Genomic DNA, 21,100 nt, shown 5'->3' on the forward strand with positions numbered 1-21,100 from the left:
CAACTGCCCTCTCCTGCTGGCCATCTTGTAGTGGCCATCTTGTGTCCACATGGGGGCAGGATCTTTGACCACATGGGGGCAGCTATATTGTGTGTTGCAGTGACGATCAATCTGTATATTACTCTTTTATTAGATAGGATAGAGGCCTGGTATAGGGGTGGGGGCAAGCTGGTTTGCCCTGAAGGGTGTCACAGATAAGGGTGGGAGTTCCCTTGGGGTGTGGGGCGGCCTGAGCGAGGGGCCTGTGGTGGTTTGCAGGCCGGCCACGCCTCCTGGCAACCCAAGGGGAGGCCCTGGTATCTGGAATTTATTTTCCTTCTACAATTGAAACTTTGTAGCCTGGAGCGGAGCCAAGCCTGGGGCTCCGGCAGCCATTTCTGTGGCAGTTAATTCACCTTCTACAATTGAAACTTTGTAGCCTTAAGTGGGTGAGCCCGGCCAGGGTGTGCGGAAAGCTTTGCTTCCCCTGTTGCCGCCGGCAACCCTGGCCTGCTCTCTCAAGCTCCATTCTGCCGCCATTTGTTTGAATTTGTTTACCTTCTATAATTGAAACTTTGTAGCTTGAGTGGAGGCTTAGGCCTGCAACGGCTATGGAAAGCTTGGCTTGCTCTGTTACCTGGGAAACCTTGCTCTCTGTGGCTGTAGCCATCTTGGATTGGGGTTAATTTGCATACTCGCCCTGATTGGCTGGCGGGTGTGGCTTGGCTGGTGGGCGTGGCTTATGTAGCGGAGTGTTGGTTAATTTGCATATTACCATTTTATTAGAGAGGATAGTTTCATTTCTGAGTTGGTGTAATCAGTTTTGAAGGGGGATTCATTGTGAGTGGCTAGGGAGAGGGGATTTACTTTGTTCCATAAAACAGCGTCTTTCTGATCCACAATGTATTTTATTTGGAGATTTTTTTTTTAATGACTTACTTCTGGAAACACAGCCTTATAAACACATGAATCATGTGACTGGCTTTGTTCCCTTTTGGGTGCTTTCATCTTCCTGCCTCTATCATGACATTATCATTTTCCCAAGATCTTAACTCACTTAACTCAGCTCTTCCTTTCACCATGTCCCTATGTCCTGTGGTCCTTATGAAATAGCCACACTCACTTTTCAAATAAGAAATAAGTACAGATTGGGCAACCAGGGGACTTGGGCAGGGTCTGTCCAAAGCCAGTGCATATGAGACAGTCATACATCTGTCACTTCCACCCCTGTCCAGTTTTAGTGTGACTTGATCATTTAACCACTAATTACTTCAATATGAAGCTAGGGTAGTTCCCTTTTGAACCACGGCACATCTTTTCATGGCCCTACACGCACATTCCCCCACACTGCCACCTATCTCCCGATAAGCTCTGTCTGGGATTTTTTTTTCTTTTGGTCCTCTCTGACCATTTATACAAGAGATTCTTCTTTTGATTGAACATTAGAATCACCTCAGTCATTTTTAAACCATATAAATGTCTGAGCTTTACTGCAGACCACTCAAACAATATTTTGTCGGTGGGATCTGGGCATTCACTGTTTTAATGTGCAACCAGGGCTGAGAATGAAAAGCTTAGGTGTACACATCATTTAAATACCAGCCTGGGCCCCACTTTCTGAATTAGATCAAGCCATTCAGCTCTTACAATCCTTCGTATACCTACATTATAGTTCCTTATATTTCTATTATCATTTATAATTATTTCATTCATTCATTTAGTGAGTACCTGAGTACTAATTGACTCCCTATTGCTTGTAAAAACGTATCTATGTCTCTCAAAAAGTGATCTCTTTTCTACTAACTGAAACAACCTTGGAGACATAAGTTATATCTTTTTTTTCCTTTAGCCAAAATAGACCTAATGCAGTTATAAGCTCATATTAGATCTCCATAAATACTCTTTAGTGAATAGCTACAGTTCTATATTTTATTCTTTTAGCTACCCAGTTCTTCAGCAAATATTTATTGAATTTCTAATTATGTAAAAGATACTAGATGTTTTAGTTTTAAAGAATAATATTCACCTTGACCGACTATAAACATATTTACTTCTTTTATGGCTTTCTGTTTTAATGTTTTGAAGTGATTTTTGCTCTTTCCTATATTGGACAATGCATCCTAATGACTTAAGTGTATTAAATACTTCTCCTATGCCAGAAATTCTGAGTTCTTTACATTTATTAATTATTTCAATCGCCTGATTTTGTGAAACAGTAGCTACACAGTGAGTACCTTCTGAGGGTACATATGACTTTGCACAGGTGACCTGGATAGTTAGTGACTAAGCCAGGACTCTGGCTCAGACAGCCTGGCCTCGGAGCCCAGCACTGTTCCCTCATTGAAGAGATTGGTTTCTTCTAAAAAGACAGCTTTCAGGTAGAGAGATATTTCTTCAATGCAGGTAACAAAGCCATAGTTTACTTATATCTATTGGGTTATGTGTGGTTTTTGACTTATTGGAAGAATCCTATCTAATAAAGAGGAAATATGCTAATTGACCCTCACGCCATTACAAAGCTGGCGGCACACATAGCCAATAAGGAGGAAATATGCTAACTGACTGCCCCAACCTCAAAGATGGTGGCGCCCTAGCCAATAAGGAGGGAATATGCTAATTGACTGCCAAACCTTCAGAGATGGCAGTGCCCACAGCCACAAGATGGCAGCACCCAGTCCCCTCAGCCCCACCTGGGCAGCAGGCGCCCAGTCCCCTCAGCCCCGCCGGGGCCGCGCACCTGCCTCCGGAGTCCCCTAGTTCCCTTAGCCCCCCAGCCCCCCAGGACTGGCCCGAGGCACAGGCAAGCCTCGGATGGCAGCTGCACAGATGCCTGTGGCCAGCCTGAGGCACAGGCAAGCCTCGGATGGTGGCTGCCCAGCCGTCCAGGGCTGCCAAGGCTCAGGTAACCAGGGCTGCCCAGGCTTGTGCTGCCAGCAGTGGCAGCAGCAGAGGTGTGATGGGGGGCATTGCCTTACCTGATCGCCAGGTGGCCTCCCACCCCTGAGGGCTCCCAGACTGTGAGAGGTGGCAGGCTGGGCTGAGGGACCCCCCCTCCAGTGCATGAATTTTCATGCACTGGGCCTCTAGTTGTAAAATACTTGTAATGCAAAAAACTGCCATTACTGGTACTAAAAGTGGATCTCACTCAAATGTCCCTGATGGAACTAAAATATTATGCAGAAAAAAGTTCTAAGAAATCTCAACAGTGAGTAGGAATAACCTAATTATTTTTAAGTTCATCACTTTAGATTATTAAAGAATATTTTGAACCCCTATATAACTGCCCCCAAATGAGGTTTGCATTTTAAGTGGCTGAGAGCAAACTTCTCCTTCTAACTTCACATTTAATGAAATTTTTTTCAAAGAGGAAAAAGCAAAGGTTTCAGTTACTAAGTAAACAGTCTATAAATGTACATCCTGTCTAAAGAAGCCGAGAATATGAAACCAGAGGATTCTCAAGATTGAAGAAAGAACAGAAGATTTATAGCCATTTTGCAAAGACCTTTGTTCCTCTAGACATTTTTATTTCACATCTCATATCATTTCTCTCTTTTCCATGATTCATTACCTTTTGTATTTCTCTGTTTTTCTATGATTCATTTCTTAGTCTCTTTTAAGCTGTGAACAAAAATTCCTTTAAACATGTAAAGACATTACAGAAAAATTTCAAAATAATAAACATTCTTTTCTTTTCCCCATTTATCTGCCTTCTTTATCCATCCCAGTCTGCCAATCTCCTCCTCCCTTTTGTCCATCTTAGTTCCATGGTAAAGTCTTTGTACTCATTCTCCACATATATGAAATCACAAAGCATCTCCTTATAATAAAAACCAACTGCTTGTTAGGATCATCTAACTTGTCAGGAGTTAGGAATTAGATGCTTCTTCCTTGGTGAGATATTAATACTGTTCAAAGCCCAGCACTTACTTAATATATTCAGTATCAAGCTTCTGACCAGGCACATTTAAGGTATAAATTAAGAGGAAGTAGTTTATGAAGTCTGATATTTAGGCCGAGTTGACAATTGAATCAACAAAGAAGGCAGGTAATATAGAAACTTTCAGACATATCTACCAAACTATGCCTCAACATTTTGAATGCATTGTCTGTAAGGGACTACGTATGCATTTTGGGTTTAATCAATCTGACCAAAACATACTAAAATAATGCAATTTGGCAAAGAAAAATTATGGTAACTTTTTTTTTGGACCCTATAAATTGGCTGTTTAGGACAGCCTTACCTAGATGTGGCTTATCTGTGGAAGCTTGTCCTATCTAGAGACCATAGCAATAGTTTGACATACCAGACCTAAGAAAATGGGTAGTAAACATCCATCCTATATAATAAAAGGCTAATATGCAAACTGTCCCTTCGTCTGGGAGTTCGACCAGGAGGTTGACCAGGGGGCGGGGCTGGCCAGCCAACCACCTGTGGCCCCTCCCCCAGGCCGAGCCTGTGCATGAATTCATGCACTGGGCCTCTAGTAGTAAATAATATGCAAGCACTTCCTAGTTTTGAGGTCAAAGGCAGAAAATGTTGATTACTAAGCTACAGGCAAAGCAAGTATTCTTACCTTCCCAATATGGAAGAAGTTCATGGCGTGTGTGTGTGTGTGTGTGTGTGTGTGTGTAATCAGTAAAGCAAATAATATTGTTATTTTTATCTAAAGTGCTCAAGGATCTTTGAAAGACAGGCCCAAACTATCAGAAATAAATACTTCCACTTCATACATGAAAATGGAAGTACAACTGAGAAATTAGAACTCTGAGCAAGAACTATATTCATGTCTAGTAACTTCACAAATATTTACTGGGCACTTAACATACGATTTGCAAGATACTTTTAGGTTCTAAAATCATGTTGAGTTTCTCTGTTCAGTACTATGAACTTTTAACTATAATAAGATTAATAAGTCTTTTGCAACATTAGCTTAATAATCTCCTTGCAAAATGAAATTGTATTTATATTTTATTTATCTAAGGAAGTAACACACTTTCTATAATTAAATGGAAATTTAGAACAGCCTTGCTCACCACAGCTGTCAAGAGATGAAGAAAACTAGAAATAAACCCATAATTGATCATTTTCTAACTGGTAGATTCACATCACAAACAGGCACTAACATTGTCCTTTATCAACATTCACATTGCCAACTGAACACAAATTATGAAGCAAGGAAATGTCAAGACCTGTGCTTTCCTTACAGACCCCAGTTTGTCAACATTCCTCAACTGTTTTAATGCATGTTCTTTGAGATAAGAAAGACACCACATTACAATATATATATTCAGAATTGGTACAGCAGCTTCAAACTGTCACTAGAGCTCTCCAAACCACAAACAGTGCCTCCACAGAGCAACTGAAGTATTTTAAGCAATTCTTTCATACAATGGTTTCTTTTCTGTTGACGGTTACTCTGCCTTGGACTGAAGGTCAAGGAAAATGTGAGCTACAACCTTTGATACCTCTCAGCAGCTGGTTTCTGTGTCATCCCTCCCAGTCAGCCCAAAGCGGGCCCTGAGGTTCATGCAACTGTGCTTTGTGCATTGGGTCCCCAAGGAGTCAAAATACAAAGGCTCTCATTTCACATTTGGACTTTAACCTACATTTTAATTGTTTCAAAAGAAGTATTTAACTAAGCACACTAGTACTTCTCAGTTTAATCCATGGCACATGCTAAGGTAAGTTTTATTGAATATTTAGCATGATTTTCATACCTCCAATGAAAATAATAAATGGCTCCCTCTTTCTAAAAATGCTCCCCCTTCTTGGTTAATATAAAGGTGAAAATAACCAAGATTTCTTAAAATCTCAAAGGTTATGGTATTGTGATAGATACTTAAGAGCATGCTTTTTAGAGGTCAGGATAACTCCAGTTTAGATCCCATGAAGAACCTGTGTGGCCTTGGAAAATTTTACCCAATTCTCTGAGATTTAATTTCTTCACCAATAAAATGTGAAGAAGAAAATTATATCTCACACACTTGGTGTGGTATTTAAGTGAGGTCAAATGTCTGGCATACCATGGACGTGCAGTAAATGTTAGCTCCCTTCGCTGTAGTGTAAAAAAAGAATAAGTTCACAAGGTTTATCTTTAAATAATTTTTCTATTCTTGAGGGAAATAACCACATTTAAATTATAACATAAAGAAATAAAATTTCTGAGGCAATTTGTAGGGCTCTTTACTTTTTGAAATAATACCTATGGTGGTTGCATAACAATTCAAGAGGGAGGAGTAACCCACTTACATTCTATTATTCAAGGTTCAGTGGTAAAATGAAGAAAAAAAAGAAAGCCACATAAGTATAATTATTATCCTTTAAAACACTGTGTTTTTTTTCTTATAGCAATATGAACCTTCACTTACAGTCAGAAAAGTCTAATGTGTTTTCCTTGAGCTTGTGAAGAATCTGAAATTCAGCATCATTACCCAAACAGAAATTAAATTTTTTAAATTTAAATTCTAGACAGTGAAAAACATCCTACAGTAATAAAGGGCAGTCTCCAACCTCTTGGTAAAGAAGTAAGCTTAAACTCAAATCTCTGAAGATCTATAGCTAGATAAACACGGATTTATATCATTAATGGGGGTCATTGATACAGAGACTCAAATCTCTAGTTCTAGCAGAGACGTCAAAGAATTACAACAGTCATGATGCCCACAAAACCCAGTTTGTAACCATGGTTAACCAAATACTGGGGCAAGTTGAGAGGCCACAATGCAGTTTTGAGAAAGTTAGATGATAGAATTGACAGATCTTAGTGGTCCATTGGATGTAGGAAAAAGAGAGGAATCAGCAGGATGATCAGGTTTCATGTATGACTACATAGGTGGATAGTGGTGAGACTATTTATTGAGATCAGGAGCACAGGAAGAGAAGCAGATATGGAGTTTTGAAGGAAGGAGAAGATGAGTGTAGTGTGGGATGTGTTTGAGGTGTGCGAGGGACATCGAAATGCGGATGTCTAGTAAGTAGGATGTGAGTATATGATAAGGAGGAGACTGGGAGTACAGGTTTGGAAGTATTAGAACATAGGCAACAACTGAATCCATAGTGTAGAACAAGGAGAGGGAAAAACATTGGAAAACGGTTCTAAATATCCTTAAATTGGTCACTAAGAGGTGCTGCCTTATTAAAAAAACTGAAATATTGAAAATATGTGCTACGATAGCATGAAGTAATGTTGTTTAACATCAACACAAAGCTGCCAAAGCTGTAAATTCATTTTTGCTTTCTAGCGCCTTCGACATCCTTTAGTTATACACAGTGTGGTTTCCTCAGGTTACCACACACATTTACTCCCTGCGCTGTTGAGGCCAGTCAGTTTCACTTTATGCCACACAAACAAGCATGTGGCATGAGGTTAAATTCCTCTAACCACACTTCTCATTATTCATTTATGTTTTAGAAAACATAGACCGGCACTACAAATCTTCTAATTTCTCATAGTTAAAATTACCTGTGAAGATGACTGATATTATACACGTTTGACAACTGCCCATTTTCCAAATTCCTCTGTAAACATTGGTGATCACGACCTCCAAGAGACTTCAAGACCTCACTAACCACAGGATCGCTATCTCGCCTCTTTGGTTCTATCAGTTATGAAAGACATTTCTGCAAACTCTAAACTCTCTATTAAACTTCGCCACTGAAGCAGGAGTCCATGAATGTACTGTGAATTAAGTGTTAAACTAAACCTTTGTGCCACAAACAAAATAATCTCAGGTCAGACATATTTTAATACACAATTCTTAAGTTATTCTCTGCGACCATTAGCATCATCATAGTTGCTATATAACATGAGATTGGCTTATTTTCTTTTGGTAAAATCTTTTAATACTCAAAAACTCTGAGTTGTCTCATAGTATCTAATTCACCAACCACTCCTGTCCCTTGTTGTTAAAGCCAGGGTTCCAAGTTAATTTTTTTTTTTAAGTTACCTCTGAAGCCTGGTGGCCTTATTGAAAATGCCTAATCCACTGTCAGCTTCACACACATAGAATTAATCTTCATTTACGTTTTCATGTACCCTAAAGTTTCCTGTTGGAAAGCCATTGAATCCTCTTTCTCAGCCACAGTATTAAATTCTATTACTTAAAATATGTCTATTATAAAGTCAGATTGTTTCTGAACAAAGGCAAGAAGAAGAATATAATGCTCACTATGATGGAATGGGTACAAACCACTTCTGTAATCTTTGGTATCTTAAGGTATTTTTACTTCCCCCGGGTCTAAAAAAGAAACCAAAATGGCATGTGCTGTCAGAATACCTAAGCAGGAACTGAATATGAAAGTCTTCGTTTACTAGTTACCAAGAGTTTAGAAACCATGAAAGGTTGGATATCTTTGAAGTATTTCCCTACCTGTGTTTCCAATAAAGTGTAAATAAAGCTAGATGGAATTTTTTAGAAATTGTCATTTTTAAAAAATAGAGTAGTTTTCAGACTCCGAAAAAAAATAATAGGGAAATAAATACCTTGCTTTGATCCAAAAAGGATTCAAATTGCTTCCTGATGATCAAGTGAATTATATTTGCCTAGAATGAAAACAGAAAGCACATTACCCATCCCCCATACATTCCAACTGGTTTGATTTGTCTTCATTAGTATTACCTTTCTGCAAGGGGATTATGTGTGACTGGATGAACAACTATGATGTGATCAGGTCTGAAGGACCAGTATTTCCAATCAGGCCTGGAGGTTCAGTATTTCCTTATATTCTATTCAGTCCAAATTAAAGAAAATGTTTTCTCTATCCTATGTGTATAATAATACATACTATTTTAACATATTAACTTTCTATTTATCTTGAATATCAATAGGCTAATCGGTCATAAAATTTTAACTTCTAGGTTACTATAGGACTGTTTTATTGCATTTTATGTACTGTAATTTAACAGTTTACTTGTCTATCTTCCTTAAATGAGAAGCTTCTTGGGGATAAGAATGTATGCAGAGGCCAGCTGGCATGGCTCAGTGGTTGAGCATCAACCTATGAACCAGGAGGTCATGATTTAATTCTCTGTCAGGGCACATGCCCACGTTGCGGGCTCAGTCCCCACTGTGGGGCATGCAGGAGGCAGCCCACCAATGATTCTCTGTCATCAATGATGTTTCCATCTCTCTCCCTCTCCCTTCCACTCTGAAATTAACACACACACACACACACACACACACACACACACACACGAGGCCCGATGCACAAAATTTGTGCAAGGAGCTCAGCCCTCACAGCCCCTCGCAGCCTCGGCTGGCCCTCATAGCCCCATCTTTGTCTGGAAGGTCATCCGGAAGGTTGTTCGGCTGTTGGGTCTAATTAGCATATTAGCTCTTTATTATATAGGACATAATGCTTGTAACTGTAACTGAGTTATTATCTTCAAAAACAAAAGAAAATCCTGGTTATTAGCTTACAACATTATTTGCTATTATTATTGTTTGCTGTTTTAACTCTGTTAAATAGTCAGTATGTTATCATATGATGATATTAAGGGAATCACTTTCAAATGTTGGACTTTCTATAATTATTGGTTTCTTAAGGATATCTTCATTGATATCTAAATATTTCACCATATCCCTTTTTCTCACTTGAGGATAGCAACCGAGGTATGTGCCCTTGACTGGAATTGAATCCAGGACCCTTCAGTCTGCGATCCACTGAGCCAAACCAGCTAGGGTTTATCTCTTATATTTTGAGGTAGCACATTAAGTGATATATTCTTTTATAGCTTATAAAATGTACTACATATTAAATTTATATCAGCCCATGTCCCTTGAAGGATACAAACAGGAACCTTACAAATCAATCTATATTAGTTAGTGGTTTTCTTCTGTAAACTGCTACTTACCTTGGTTGTTAAGCATAAGCAAAACACCTTTGAAATAATTCAGAAGTATTAATATATCACTGAAGATATGTATAAATCAATTTATAGATTAACATTCAGCATTTTTATTTCCATAAAGAAGCCATTAATAATAAGCTTATTTAAACCTCAGTCATTATATCATTGGTTCTTCTCACTGCTATGTCTGACCCAAGCTGGAAATGAAAATATTGATTAAATTTTTACCTCTATCCTCAGTGTCTGGACACCCATTTGCCACCCCAAATGACTGTGGATTTGAATTCCATAGTTAAAATGTGGCCTCAAGAAAATTTCCAGAGCAGTGTCATGTTATAAAAATGAGACACACATGCACACACAAAAAAGGAGAGATCCTATATGAGAACAAGATAAAGAAGAAATCTGAAAACCTTTTTTGTGCTTTCCCAAGTAAAATAAAAAGGAAAAACAGAAAGCAAAAATTATCTATATATATATAAAACCCTAATATCCAAATAGACCGATCAGCAGAACAACCGGTTGCTATGATGCGCTGACCACCAGGGGGCACGCATGGAACATGGCGGGCATCAGCAGCAGGCAGCAGAGTATGGAACATGGCAGGAGTCGGCCACAGCAGGATGGTGGAGCAGGTGAGCAGAGGTGCCAGACCAAGGCGGGGTGGCGGTCACTGTCATCGTGACAAGCCTCTGGTGGTCTCTGAAAATTCTTTGCTGCCATGAGCCGCAGTCCCGCCAAGCACTCACACTTGCTGCCAGTGCCCAGTGCCGGCCCCAATCTCCCCTCAGGGCTTCTCCATCTCCCCCTGCTCCTGAGGGGCGATCAGGGCCAGCAGTTGCCTCTCACACCCACTGCTGGCTCTGGCCCCTCTCGCACCCCAGCCGGCGCTGGACCCAATTGCTCTGTGCCATCAGCGCATGGGAGAGGGGCTACTGGTAGACAGGGGACGAGCAGCCGTGATGGAGGGGCCAGGCAGGGGTGCAGAGGATGGGCCAAGACCCACCCCTGTGCCCACTGCAACTTTGCAGCCCACAATTCCTTTCAAGGTGCACGGATTTGTGCACTGGGTCCCTGGTTATTAAATAAAATAGAAAAATGGAAAGAGATGCATTCTCTAAAATAATATCAGTTTGGTGTAAAACTTTGTGAAGGTGATGATTTGCTGTGACATTAAAGGTTTCTTTACTCCAGTTTGCTAATTTTTAATGAAATAGTGGAGGCAGACGTAGTGACTACCAATGTGGACTGTGGTGATGGTGGCTGATATTCAAGTGCATAGATGGGGATGAGCTAGTATTTTAGATTGATCATAGTTCAGAGAAAGAAAGAAAACTGGTTCATTATTTTCAAAAGAGTAACTATAATTTTCATATGTACTACTTTCCCAAATATAGAGCCTTATTCATCTTTGTATCCCATAGAATTTCTTCACATGAACAATTATTAATAAATTATGGTTCAATTGAATGATAAGTTTGTTTTATTAGCAACTCTTGGGAATGATAAGGTTTTGTAGCTTGGATCTAGTTCCTATTATATTAAGAAATTAATGCTCTAAAAGTATGCAGCTTTTAAAAAATATGTATTTCTCCATAATATACTTATTTTAAATAATAACTACAATTTTAGTTTCTGTGAATAATGTAGCTCTTTGGGCATTTAATATTTTCATACTTAACACAGCTTTTATTCGGCTGCTTTTGGTAAGGATAAGATTAAGTAAATTTTTAAGCTGAAAATTACACACAAACATATGAGTGCACATGCAGTTTGGACATCTTTAACAAATCTATTCTGAAATTGTTATATTCTAAGACCATATAAGAAAAATCATTTGTTTTACAAGGCTGCCTCCAGCAAACTATAACTTATGCCATCACTCCCAACAGCCTGGTTTAGGATAGACTTGGACTCACAAACACATAATTAAATGCTTTGTCAAATAATAAAACACCTTGATTCCAGAGGCAGACTTAGTCACCAAGATTAAAACATGGAAAATAACAAAAAGGGGTCTTCAATTCAATTTTAAAATTCACAAAGGGTCACTGCCACCAGAAATATTTATAAGTGAAGGTTTGACTTTCTGCGTTTCTGTATTGCTATCTTTTGCACCAGTTGTGTTATGAAATATGACCACATCAGCTCTAAAGGAGAAGATCATCCCATCCAATCAAGCAAAATCAAACAACATGAAAAGTCCTTACTCTGTGGGGTGGACAACCATGAAAAGTCCTTACTCTGTGGGGTGGACAACTGTCCTCCAACTGTCCGATGGCTAGGTTTCAAGGATTCCTTTGATTAAGGATATCTTAGTCAAAAAGATGGATTATATCTTTTGAAAAAAAATCAAAAGCCCAATAGCATTATGCTGAAATCACATATAGAAACATATGAATTTGAAAATGAAAAAACAGCAGATTGAAGGATTCATTATTTGGAAGCAAATTACCCTCTTGAAAATAGTAACCTTACTGTGCAAGTGTGTATTAAACTATAAAAAGCAGTGTTTCTTTTGTAATTTCCTGCAGTGTCTTCCAGGAATATGCTGCTAAAATGATTTTGATGGAATATTCAAGGATATGGGAAGTATGGCTTGTAACAGGACTATTTTTTAAAAGAGCATATTATACTTAAACGACATGTCTCAACTTCTCAGTGAGTCCTTAAAAGCTGCCATTTTGACCCTCTCATGTATTCAGTAAATATAATTTGAAAAATTACATGAAATATGATTTCTCATCACTAAAAAGTGTTGGGTCACAAAATAAGAAGATATTGAGTAATTAAATGATTGTCTAGCTACTTTCATTCTTGCTTAATACTAAAGTAGCCAAAAAGAATGAGTTCATCCTCATTATCCATGAGCAGAAAAAAAATTAAGAACAGCACACCAAAACAAAACAAAACAAAACAACAAAAAACCCACAAAAAACAAAAACACATAAACAAAAGAGAACACCTACATTAAAATGAGTTATGGGATAGAGATATGAGAGAGGTTGTGTTCTCCTGACATTATTTTACCAAAGTATTTTGTAAAAAATAAATGTTTTTTACATGGCCAAAGATTATTTTAAGACAGTTAAAGGTAGATCTGTAAAAGAAAACATCACTTTGAAGAAGAAGGTATTTCAGTTTGTGTTTCTTCATATAAGTATCAGAGATGGAACTACCATTTCTATAGCACTGGTTGCTAATTGAGCCCATAGGAACATCAGCTTTGGTTGGTCTAAATAAAAGATCTGATAGTGAATTTTTACATGTCAAATTAAAACATCACACATTTAAAAAAATAGCTTAATATTTGCAAAATGAACCAAAAACCAAGAAATAACTATTTGACATTTGGTTGTACTTAACTGAATAATAAGAAAAGACAGTCTGGGCAACTATTCCAGTATCTTATACCCTATATTCATTGATTGAGGGAAAAATTAACAGACATACCTCGATGTATTAAATGTATAAATCCTGAATTAACCAGATTTTTTTTAGTCTTCTATATTTTCTTAAAGTTAAGTGTAGGGCTCAGCAACATGACTCTTAGACCACAGGAGTTGCTAGTGAAAAATGTACTCACAAGTTCTATTGTGACAAAAAAGTCTTACTGTGTAGAAACTTTTGTAGATTGTAATTTGATAACTTCTGTGAGCAAAAGAAGGCAATAAAGTGTTGGCAATCATGTTTTGATAAAGAATATATGAATTGTTCTGTGGTTCTGAAAGGTTGAGGGTGTGGGGATATAGAGTAATAAATTTCTAAAGTAAAGTTTATTTCCAAAATGATTCCGAGAAGATGGCTTAGTCCATTGTTTCACAACTTGTTTGAATGCAGGAATCACCTAGCACTCTTATAAAAAATACAGATTCCTGCCCAGCCAGTGTGGCTCAGTGGTTGAGCATCAACCTATGAACCAGGAGGTCATGGTTTGACTCCCGGTCAGGGCACATTCCCAGATTGTGGGCTCAATTCCCAGTGTAGGGTGTGCAGTAGGCAGCCAATCAATATTCTTTCTCATCATGATGTTTCTATACCTCTCTCCCTCTCCCTTCCTTTCTGAAATCAATAAAAATATGTTATAAAAAACACAGATTCCCAATGATGTCCCCTGCCCTAATTCTGATCCAATAGGGCTAGAATTATACCATAATCTGTGCTTTTTATAAGACTCCAGGTGAGTTTTATAAACGGGGGCTAGGGTTTAGGAAACTCTTTCCTAATCTCTTTAATTGTTTAACCTTGCACTTAAACAACATGCCTGAAAACTAATCATTCGGTAGAGTTGGAACAGGGCATAGAAGGGATAAATGGTCCTGGAAAATTGTAATTAATAAATCAAAATTTTAAAATAAGACTTTTGTCAAAGGATCAAACAAAAAAAATAACACATTACTATTTTTGTTTCAGGGATATACTTTTGAAACATGACCTATCCAGTCATGAAATGTTCCATATATAAATCTTCACATAAAAAATCCCTTTTAAAATTATTAAGGAAAACTAGTTTGCCTTAATAATTGCTATACTTTTTCCATTTAGATACTGAAAAAATTATACAACTGAACATATTCCTTCCTATTTTTAATTAGTAGTCATGAATCTTAAATCCAAATTTGAAGCTCAAATTTGAAATCTCAAATGAAGTTAACTATGCTAGTCTGCCCTCTCCTGCAGGCTTGGTCCCTCTCAACTGCCCTTCCTTGCAGGCCGGGTGCCTCCCAACTGCCCTCTCCTGCTGGCCATCTTGTAGTGGCCATCTTGTGTCCACATGGGGGCAGGATCTTTGACCACATGGGGGCAGCTATATTGTGTGTTGCAGTGATGATCAATCTGCATATTACTCTTTTATTAGATAGGATAGAGGCCTGGTACAGGGGTGGGGGCCAGCTGGTTTGCCCTGAAGGGCGTCCCGGATCAGGTGGGGGTTCCCTTGGAGCATGGGGCAGCCTGATCGAGGGGCCTGTGGTGGTTTGCAGGCCAGCCACGCCCCCTGGCAACCCAAGCAGAGGCCCTGGTATCTGGAATTTATTTTCCTTCTACAATTGAAACTTTGTAGCCTAGAGCGGAGCCAAGCCTGGGGCTCCCTCCGAGGTGGCAGCCATTTGTGTTGGGGTTATAATTGAAACTTTGTTGCCTTAAGCGGGTGGGCCCGGCCAGGGTGTGCAGAAAGCTTTGCTTCCCCTGTTGCCAGCGGCAACCCTGGCCTGCTCTCTCAAGCTCCATTCTGCCGCCATTTGTTTGAATTTGTTTATCTTCTATAATTGAAACTTTGTAGCTTGAGTGGAGGCTTAGGCCTGGCCAGGGCAGGCAGAAAGCTTGGCTTCCTCTGTTACCTAGGAAACCTTGCTCTCTGTGGCTGTAGCCATCTTGGTTTGGGTTAATTTGCATACCCGCTCTGATTGGATGGTGTGTGTGGCTTGTGGGTGTGTTGGAGGTATGGTCAATTTGCATATTTGTCTATTATTAGATAGGATATACTAAAAAATAATCATATTCTTATCTTCTATTTTTATTAAGATTTTAAAATAATTCAAGTATTTTGTGCAACAAAGAAGGATTTTCTATTCTACTAATACTGTAGTAGTACTAACTAGCAACTATTTATTGAATATTTACATTTGAGCTCAATTATTAGGTGAGATAACTATAATCATTTCTGTATTTTCTAATGAAGAAATGGAAGTTTAGAGGGATTAAATAACTGGTCCACAGTGTCACTGCTAGTAAATGTCAGATGCTCATATACTAACCACTAACCACTATGGTATGTTGTAAATGTCAAACATTGTGATATTAAAGAAGCCAGTAAATTCTATCACTTTTGACAGTATGATTATTTTAAATCATAAACAAAGAATTGTGATATATCAGTCTTTTTTTAATTTAAATTCTTTATTGTTTAATATATTACATAAGTCTCCTTTTTCCCCCATTGACCTCTCCCCGGCTGCCCCCAACTCCCAGCACATGCCCTTATTCTCCCCCTCAGCCCCGCTCCATCTGTGTCCATTGGCTATGCTCATATGCATGCATACAAGTCCTTTGGTTGATCTCTTACCTCCTGAACCCCACCCCCAACCTTCCGCATAGGTTGGACAGTCTATTTGATGCTTCTATGACTCTGGTTCTATTTTTGTTCATCAGATTATGTTGTTCATTATATTCCACAAATGAGTGAGACCATGTGATATTTATCTTTCTCTGACTGGCTTACCTCACTTAGCATAATGCTCTCCATACAGAAGGGCAAGAGACATATGTAAACATGCTCAAAGTCACTAATCATCCAAGAGATGCAAATCAAAAGAACAATGAGGTACCATCTCACACCTGTCAGGATGGCTGTCATCAACAAATGACAAGTGCTGGTGAGGATGCAGAGAAAAAGGAACCCTCTTACACTGCTGGTGGGAATGCAGACTGGTGCAGCCACTATAGAAAACAGTATGGTGTTTCCTCAAAAAATTAAAAGTGGAACTTCCATTTGACCCAGTAATCCCACTTCTAGAAATAGATAAAAAAAAAAAAAAAAAAAAAAAAAACAGAAACACCAATCAGAAAGGATATATGCACCCCTATGTTCATAGAGGCACAATTTACCATGGATAAGATTTGGAAACAGCCTAAATGCCCATCAGTAGATGAGTGGACTAGAAAACTGTGGTAAGTCTACACAATGGAATACTACACTACTGTAAAAAGGAAGGAATTCTTACCATTTGCAACAGCATGGATGAAACTGGAGAACATTATGCTAAGCAAGATATATCAGTCTTCATGTTCCATCTTCAGTAGTTGATATCTGTCTCTTACAAACATAGCTAATATTCATTCCACTGGAGACCATGACTTCTTCTTTTTACTTGATACCAGAACAATTCAGGAGCTCAGTTTACAGTTGTGAAAAAGGAAATTGCCCCCAAAAAATCAACTTAAAAAACAAAGAAACAACTACCAATTAAACAATAACAACAAAAAAAAAATTACTCTCCTATTACTTAACCATTCTAGAGTAAAACACAATATCCCTGGTCTGCTTCACTATTGGGTTACTTCATCACTAACCAACTCATACTGTGTTAGACTCCAAGGGCAGACAGCTGAAAGAGATGTTACAAGATATCTATAGTGAGAGTCCTTACCTGATTCCCCTCAGATTCAAACACCTAATTCTAACCTGCCATGTGCCAAAAGCACACTCTGTTATATCTGCCTGAACATAAAGTTAGTTTCCTTGCAATACTCTCCTTTGAAAAAGTGAATCTGAGAATGGCAAGTAGAAGGTGACCATCTACATCTCCTGTGAGTGGTAAGCTAGACTGTGGATTCTTGGAATACTGCCATGACGACAGGTGGTCCTCTACATTGCTATTCAGGGCTCATATTTCTAAGTGCTGAGAAAGCTCAGCGATAGATGACATAACATACATGGCTACATTTTTAAGGAATTAGTTTAAGTCAAGTATCCATCAATTCTGTTTTCCAGCCTTTGTTCTCTGGAGTTAGAAACTGAGTTTTCAGATGCTCTAGTCTATCAAGGCATGTCATGTTAGGCCTCAAAGCTTTGTATGGAATTGTGTAAAAAGCCTGTTCCTCATTTCCATAGGGAAGTGAAGGCTCTTCTTATAAATATGAGCCATAAAGCCTGGCAATTTATATCAGTTTTCTTAAGCTACTTATTAGCAAATGTGAAACAACAGAAACCAGTTTTAACCTTGCTTGCATTACATATGTAGTCTGAAAATGCACTTCCTTGCTTTACACGTACAATTTGATAGACAAAGTTCAGCATCTTCTTTAACAGTTACTTCTCTTGTTATAAAAGTGAATCAAGGTTATGCAAGTTCCACAAATGCCCACTTTGCACAAGCCAGAAATCACTATTATCTTATCAATCACTATCAAGTCATGCTGCTTTATTAGCTTCCACATCTAATCAATCATAAATTCGACTGCTTGAACTTCCTAACAATTTCTCAAACCCATCCTTTTCTCTCCATCACCACTGACATGGCCATTGTTCAGGCTCTACCATCATCTCCAGTCCAATTAATTACCATTGTCTCCTGAGTCTAGCTCTTTCCATCCATTCTGTATCCGACTGTCATGGTGTTACTTCTAAGAGCCAGGCCTAATCATGTCCCTCGCTAATTAGAGTCATTTAAGACACCTATCAGACTAAAAAGGATAAATCCTAACAGCTTAGTATGTCACACGAAACCCTTAAAAATCTGGTCTGGCATCTGCATACCCTTCCAGTCTGACCTCTCATCACTCACCTCACTCCTCCATCCCATGGATTAGCAAAATGCTTCCCACTTAGTAGACAATCAGTATTTGTTAGACAAGTAATTGAATTGTTTAAAGACACTGATGCAGAGAAAAGTTAAGTGACTTGTTCACTATTGATGCAAGTTGCGTGGCTGCCAAATATTGTTTTATAACTTTCTACATCCACCAACTAATAAAAGAGGTGTGCAATTGTATTGCTCTTCACATGCATCCATTAGCTCACATTTTAAAGGGACGAGTGTTGGTCCTGAGTAAAATTTCTTCATCCCGTCAATAAGACAGATGATAACAATTGGATAAAATTGTGGTCAGTCTCTGAATCAAGTTCAGAAGTTGCTCCAGTGTTCACATTCTCTATTAATACCTTCCTCAATTTGGCACTTCACTCTATAGGCACATCTCTTCAAATATGTGCTGTGAGTCGCTTTGTATATGCTTCCCCTATGGGCTATTTCAGGGAAATTGCCAGATTTCAAGTGAGGTGCTGGAGGAATGTGTGGACTCCAAGCAACTGTGTGCTACTTTGCCATGATCCCTCATGTCTTTACAATTTGCAATTCTATAAGTCACAACATAAACATAATTTTAAAATAATTTTATTCATATGTTCTCTCATAGGAAATTTCACTGTGCTTAATGCATTTAATAAATCAAACAAAAGCAGACTGTGATATAAATAGATATAAAAGGCTTTTTCTGGATAAAAATTAAGTTCACAAATGAGCCAGGAGACCTGACCATTGGGAAAGCAACCAGAATGTCTGTAGGGGGAAGAAAAGGCAATACACAAACAATTGCATATGGTTCATTGTTAAAATGACTCCTGCCTATTTCCCCTGACATACTGACACAACTAGTTAGCCTATTATGATTATGTTTCATTTACTCTAAATCTTAGAACTTTTTAATGTTACCCTTTGACAAGGATCATTATAGAGTGATAATATTACAGACTCATGTAACTTCAAAATAGTGAATTATGATTCTTTCTGCATGAACACTTTAAAGCTCCAATTGCTTTTTCTCTGTTCTTGCCAGCATCCCCAATATTTCAGGCATGTACAGTAAATTAAATATGATTCCTAACCTTGGTATTCAGTGCCAATATGTGTAGGAAATTAAGCCTTGTACTATTCTCTCAATCTTCTCTTCACCCTTGAAATCTACAATTCTGGTTTTGTAAAAGTCAAAGATATGGCCAATTATGTCAATAAATGTGAGAATCCTTAAGATTATCACTTTCAATTAATTTTATTAAAAACATATCCTATGCACCACCTTATGATAAAAAAAGTCTCTATGGACAAAAGAATAATTTTCTCTAATCATAGGGGAAATTCAACCAATTTTTCTCTGTCACATCATTAAATTGTATGGCCATATTGATAAATTACTGGGTGGACAATAATGCTAAATGGAGAAAAAGAAAACATGAAGATTTTAATTTCTCTGATACACTTTTAAAGTTAAGATTTTGCTATTTTGGTTATGTTTGGGATTACAAACTCCAGTACTGGTTTAAATACAGACTAGTTCTCAGAAAGCTACCTAATTTCCACTAACCTTCAACTCCCAAATCTGGAAATTAAAAGTATTGGATTGAACCATTTAATCACTAAGTGTTTCCTAAACTCTCTTCTACTTTCAGCACTCTGCAATTTCATTATTTATACATTATAATTTCTAAATCCCACTGTGCTAATTTTCATGCATGTCAGAAGTGTCCAATTTATTTTATTTATGGCTCAATGTTAGAAGGAATATTTTCTTTACATGAACATTGAGGGATCATAACATTTTCTTGGTACTCAGAAGGAAGAAGCAAACCCCAGGTGGGTGAGATACATTTTAAAACCTCTTACAATTATTGTCACTTATTTACCATGATTACATTGTGAAAATGGAGAGCATGAATATTTTATTTCTGATTGGTTAAACAGCTTTTCTAGAATAAAGATTTTTTTCATTGGCCTTTAAAGACAATAAAAAATGTTGAAAGGTTTATAATGGCTATATCTTTATATAGTATTCATTACTAAAAGACTCAATGTTTTAAAAAAATATGATCTAAGTAATCTTCATGTCTGGAGTAGAAGTAGGTTTTTGCTATGTATGAATATGATGGAGCTAAAGCACCAAGAAAGTTCTCCGATTCTTTGCTTAAGAACAGCAATGGACTCCAACTGCTTTCAACTGCGTAGTGAAGAAAATATTGTGTAGTAGGAACTATCTCAGGATACCTGCCTAACCCATATCTTTTTCCTTGAGAAGGTCCTCCAATGTCACTTAGCAGCCATTTTTGTACTTTGCCCTTGCCCTTGGTTGATTGGACCAAGAATGAAAGCCCTCCTTTAACATCGTCAATCCATTGGCTAAGTTCTCACAATCAATATTCTCAAGACTGGGTCAAGAGACACTGACCATTTGGTCAGTGGCACTCATGCTGGAAGGCCATGCAACCTAAAAATGGGTGCCAGCCTGGCTGGTGTAGCTCAGTGGTTAAGCGTTGACCTATGAACCAGGTAGTCATGGTTCCATTCCTGGTCAGGGGATATACCTGGGTTGCAGGCTCGATCCTGGGTGTGGGATGTGCAAGAGGCAGCTGATCAATGATTCTTTCTCATCATTGATGTTTCTATCTTTCTCTCCCTCTTCCTTATTCTCTGAAATAAATTAAAAATTATATTTTTTAAACAAATGAATACAAGGTGCATTCCAAAGTATCAGGAGATAAAGAAGAGAGGAAGGGAGACAGGAAAGGAGAGACAAAGAGAGCTATATTACTACTCTTAGGTTATGATAAGAATATCTACATCTCCAATAAATTCTTCTTAACTAAATCTGAGTTGATTTTTATTCAATGTAACAAATCCTTCCCTAAGACCCATTGACTTTAATTCATTCCATGATTCTCTTCCTAAACCCTCTTTTACTGGACCAATGTGTTACCTAGTTACTCCTAGAAACATTTT

This window comes from Cnephaeus nilssonii, assembly GCF_951640355.1.
Source record: "Cnephaeus nilssonii genome assembly, chromosome: 10".
NCBI lineage: Eukaryota > Metazoa > Chordata > Mammalia > Chiroptera > Vespertilionidae > Cnephaeus > Cnephaeus nilssonii.